This window comes from Nansenia antarctica, assembly GCF_963989245.1.
Source record: "Nansenia antarctica genome assembly, chromosome: 15".
NCBI lineage: Eukaryota > Metazoa > Chordata > Actinopteri > Argentiniformes > Microstomatidae > Nansenia > Nansenia antarctica.
In genome coordinates, this window is record NC_137685.1 from 27,579,400 (window position 1) to 27,585,399 (window position 6,000).

Consider the following 6,000-nt stretch of genomic DNA (forward strand, 5'->3'; position numbering starts at 1 on the left):
TTTGGCCCAGATTTACCCCAGATTGTCATGGTACGAAGAAAACTATTGGGTTTTCATCCAACCTATTAAATTGGATTCCCTGACCCCACAAATGTACAGTTTGACACCAAATCTGTAATTATAGCTATAACAGTAGCACATATAGGGGGTGTGGTAATTGCCAATGGGCTCTGATGTATTGTTGGTGGCCATTTTGAAAAAAAGCAGATCTCACTTGTGTCTTTGGATAAACGTTTTTTCTATGACCCTAAGGTACTTGCATGCCAAATGGGACATTTGTTGCATGAACTGAAGTCAAAAGTTGTTAACAGCCTCTACTAATAGCCTCTATTCTAAGTGCCTATTTATACATTTATATATTTTTACAGTATTATTATAGTATTATAACGCCATTGACCTCATGTCTTTTAGCTTGCTTTTATAGTTGTTTTTATTTTCTTAAGATTGTTGTCTTTATTTGCACTTGACACCAGACCTCATTGTCTCTTAGCTTGTTTTATAGCATTTTTGCTTTTTAATTGTCTAGTGTGTAATACTTGTGATATGTTATATGTGTACGGTATATGTTTGTGAATATGTGAATATGTTTTCAGTTTTTTGCACCTTCAGAAGAACCACTACAATTTAATTGTATAGGCAACTGTACAACGACAATAAAGTATATTCTATTCTATTCTATTCTAATAGAGAAGTTATAGCTGAAGGGTCAGGAGAGAGGTTGTTTCCGTATTCATTTTTGAGTGGGAGTAGAATTAGATAATGAATTAAATTATACATTAGAAGGATACAAGAATTGGAACATGTTTTACAGTTAATTTGTCAAAAGCGGTGCCATTGTTGAGTTCAGGGAGGAATGTTATTAATACATGAAATAAACCCCCCCAAAAATGAGTGTATCATATGATCTTTCAGGACAGATTATGCTGTTTTTGCATTAATTGTAAGAAGGCTACAAAACTTTTTTCTCATCAGTAGAGAACATCTTTTGTGTGTGTGAAAACTAATTGCACATCAACAAAGGGTTAGTTTTCCAACCTGACTATTTTCAAAAACAAATACTTACAGTAAATCACCTATCAACCATTTGACCAAACTGAACCTCACTGCCTTTATAACCATTGCTGTCTGGGGCGGCTGTGGCTCAGCCGGTAGAGCCGGCGTCTAACGATCGCAAAGTCGGCAGGTCGCAGTGGTTCAAATCCCCGGCTCCCCACCTGTCAAAGTGTCCCTGAGCAACGCACTGAACGCCTAATTGCTCTGAAATCGCCTTCAATGGCTCTGACCCCTTGCCTAGATTCCCCCTCTAGAACATAAATGCATTCGGTTGTACTCTGCAATGACAAACTGTGAATCCCTTTCCCTGTTATTGATTGATTTACACTCATCTTCTCTAAATCAGCTCCCCCACCTTCCCTAGTGTTGCTCCTTTTTCACCTTCCCCATCAGCGCCTGCTAGCTTCTGAAGGTCAAGGAGCTTATTTGCACTTTGAACATGGTACATGCACAAGGAGCGTGCCTCTTAACCATTATATTTCGGAGTGAGCGTATTGATGTTTTGCAAATATCTCTATTTACATTGAACGCCTACCTGCTGATGGATATAATGACATGATGATGGGATGAAAATGCACATTATTGATGACGTCAACCATAGCAAGTGTTGATGTTGCTGGAGGAGGTTTCATACATCAACTGCATGACTGAAACATCTGATTAATATACAATAATATATATAGTGTCTGTGATTTTCTTCTAATTTATTTAACCTGTATTTATCCAGGTAGACACTCTGAGGTCTCTTTGCAGATGTGCCCTGTTTACGCCCTAAAAACACAACACAATAAAATACAGAACACAGATTCTAATTCAAATTCTACTGTTTCAGTAGCGCGAGGTGGGTTGATGTACAAGTACACCCCCTGGACATGACGCTGGTATGTCTCAGTGTCTTACCCCCAATCCAACCCTTAATGGAGGCATTGGGTACCATTTTCTTATAGTCTTTGGTATGACTCGGGCTGGGGATGGAACTCACGACCTCCCAAACTCAGGGCGGACACTCTAACTGCAAGGCCAGTGAGCTGGTGACTTGGTCCCTAACCAAAGACTTAAAACAAGTGTAAGGGACCAGGCGCTTCAGTCTATCCTGAGATGTCTCCCCATGTCTGAGGAGCACAGTGTCTTAAAGGCAGTTTTTCCCAATTCTGTGGGACATTAAGGAGTATAAGGAGTTTAAGGAGTAGCAAGCTCTGGGAGCATGTCTGATTGCTAGGTTGCCATAAAAGCAATATAAACAAAGGGTCAAATAAAATGGGAGTTTTAAAACAAGTTATTTTTATCCAAATGCAATCCAATGACACGCTCTTCTCAAAGACACATAATCCCAACCCACAGATTCATACAAAACCCAATGGTGGTGCACTGCTAACCCTAGAATCCATGCAGATCAGAGTGATAAACCGAGTCTTGTGGTTTATATCCACAGGTGGATCCGAAGTGATATAAAGAGCTTACCTCGATCAATTCTCTTCATCGATATCAAATTTTTTTCACAACTTTGCATGCTATACGATGCCACCATCTTTTTCCCGAGACGGTAAACACGGCCTAAGTCACATCCAGTTTTCTCCAACTGGAGAATGTGTCATGTCCGGTTTCAACGCCGAATTTCCATACCATTGGTCGGCCAACCCAAAAAAAGAAATCTGATACATGAGAAAGGTCAAAGGTCAAAGATGGTGCCAAAATATCTCCAAATGGCCTAAACATATAGGTGTCCGTCTAAACATACCTGTACTAAAACAGGTACAAAGTTGCATTTGCTCACATTACTAGCATCGACTTTGGCACAAGTACTAATAAGACCCTGGAGTACTGATTCCTAGATGATTTGGGCTTGGTTATCAGGTTTCCAAGGTGATATTCACTGTAAAAGCTGTTGTTTTTTTAGGCGGAGACTGAATTTGAGATGTTTTATAATGTTCTAGCTCTATTTACTCTGACACAGTAACATAGATTTTGATTCTGCTACTTCTACAGCCTCCCCACAGGTGTTAGCTTTCATTTGATAACAAGATCATTATGAAGGCCCTTGTGATTGTGGAGATATTCTATATTCACTGTGGGCATGTCATTTCGGGCAGAAAACCAGAAAAATGAGGTGGATAAGATGAGGTTTTAAGAGAGAACCCAAGTGCAGAACACTGAGTCAGGACATGTATATGTATGTGTGTGTGGTGTGTGTGTGTGTGTGTGTGTGTGTGTGTGTGTGTGTGTGTGTGTGTGTGTGTGTGTGTGTGTATGTGACATGTACTGTATATGTATGTGACATGTACTGTATATGTATGTGACATGTACTGTATATGTATGTGACATGTACTGTATATGTATGTGACATGTACTGTATATATGTATGTGACATGTACTGTATATAACATAATCAGGTATTTAATGAGGGCTTAGCAGGGAACTGGGAAAAGCAGGGTGGGATGGCAAATGGTGTAGGGCAGGCAGGCAGACAGGGGAGGCAGGCAGACAGGGGAGGCAGGTTGGGCAGGCAGACAGACAGACAGACAGGGGAGGCAGGTTGGGCAGGCAGACAGACAGACAGACAGGGGAGGCAGGCAGACAGACAGACAGGGGAGGCAGGTTGGGCAGACAGACAGGGGAGGCAGGCAGACAGACAGGGGAGGCAGGTTGGGCAGACAGGGGAGGCAGGCAGGCAGACAGACAGGGGAGGCAGGTTGGGCAGGCAGACAGACAGGGCAGGCAGGCAGACAGACAGACAGGGGAGGCAGGTTGGGCAGGCAGACAGGGGAGGCAGGCAGGCAGACAGACAGGGGAGGCAGGCAGGCAGACAGACAGGCAGGGGAGGCAGGTTGGGCAGACAGGCAGGGGAGGCAGGTTGGGCAGACAGACAGGGGAGGCAGGTTGGGCAGACAGGGGAGGCAGGTTGGACAGACAGGGGAGGCAGGTTGGGCAGACAGGGGAGGCAGGTTGGGCAGACAGGCAGGTAGATAACCGAGTTGTGGTCCTGCATAAAGAGAATATGATGAGACAGAGTACTTACAGAGATGATGACAGAGTACTTACAGTGGGGTGCAACAATTGGGCACCCCTGGTTTAAATGTCTGTTACAATTAATCTCCAAGTGATTGAAAGCAAACCTGAACACTAAATGCTACAGTAAGTTTGTCATTTTTTCCTAGGTTCACATATAATTGCTTGGTTCCAGTCCCATCATTCCACACACCTGTTCCTGATTCATCAATCAACCTGGTCTTTCCACTATAAATGTTCTGTGTCCTCAGTGTTCTCTCTCTCTCTCTCTCTCTCTCTCTCTCTCTCTCTCTCTCTCTCTCTCTCTCTCTCTCTCTCTCTCTCTCTCTCTCTCTCTCTCTCTCTCTCTCTCTCTCTCTCTCTCTCTCTCTCTCTCTCTCTCTCTCTCTCTCTCTCTCTCTCTCTCTCTCTCTCTCTCTCTCTCTCTCTCTCCTGTTTTGAGCTGTGGCAGGGCTCTGGTGGGTTGAGCCTTGTTTGGTTTTGTTTGTGTTATTTGTTTTGTTCATTTAGATGATTTAGATGATTTATGTAAGTTTCCATTTATTATATTACCTTGTTTATGTATTTTGTTTGTTAATCATTTATGTTTATTTGTGCACACAGGGGCAGATGACTAGTTGAGATACCCTGGGTTTACATCTGCATACACGTAGGACATACCTGCTGTCTAGCACCCCAGTTTAGAGTGAGCACCACCCACTGTACTTTTGAGGTGCCTAGCACCTGTAAAGGGGGGGTGGGAGTTATTATTTTGATTACTTTTATTTGGTGCCACTGTTAGTCCTCTCTGTTCCCTGTGTTGCTGTATTAATAAATACCAAGTTAATTGCAACCATTAGTTTCCTGTTTTTTGTGTGACTGTCCCCTCACTTGTCCATCTTGTTGCTCTATGTTGCGCCCTTCTACCCCGAGTCACCAGGGGGCGTAACAAAGTTAAACATGACACCTTTCTGCAAATTTGAAAGCAAGGTTTATTTTTATTTTCATTTTTCAAATGATAAAAAAGGAAAAGGGCCCTGTGCAAAAGTTTGGGAACCCTTTTGGATTATTCTTTGTTACCTTTTGAGAAGAGTTAGGGCTCCAATGAGTCAGGTGAATAATTCCAGGGTTGAACTATATTCTGAAGTATTCTGAAGCATGCCTTCTAAAGTATCTGACTGCGATGGCTGTTGTGTCTGGTGTTAAAAACCATGGGTTCCTCTAGTCTAAACAGTTGTCCAAGGATGTCAGAATCAAGATAGTTCATTTCCACCATCAAGGAGAAGGCTACAAAAAACTCTTGCAACATTTCAAACTACCCATTTCCACTGTCAGAAACATAATCAGAAAATTTAAAATAAATGGAAAAGGAAGGAAGAAGGAAGAATGGATTCCACCAAATATCAAGACATTCTATAGGCTAATGTTCGAAGGTCAGTCCAGAAATTTAAGTTGAAGAGAGGTTGGGTATTCCAGCAAGACAATGACCCGAAGCATTCCTCAAAATCAACCATGAAGTACCTCCAGGAAAGACAGATGAAGGTTTTGGAATGGCCATCACAGTCCTCAGACTTGAATATTATAGAAAGTCTGTGAAGAGATACATGCTGTGCCAAATAATATTTCTGAGCTAGAGGTGTTCTGCCAAGAAGAATGGGGGAAAATTCCCCAAACAAGAATTGAAAGACTCGTAACTGGCTACAGGAGGCGTTTGCAAGCTGTTATAGTTGCCTGAGGAGGAGTTACAAAGTACTAGCTGATAGGGTTCCCAATTTTTTTGCACAAGGCCTTTTTCCTTGTTTTATTAAACAATACATCTGTAAAAAGTAAAAGGAATTTTGACTAGGGGTGCACACATTCTTTTTGCACCCCACTGTTGTGGAGGCTGGTGACTTCCAGAATTGAGGAGGCAATTTTTTTTTCCGCTTGCTCGCTTCACTCGCGATGGAATGTTCCCTGTTC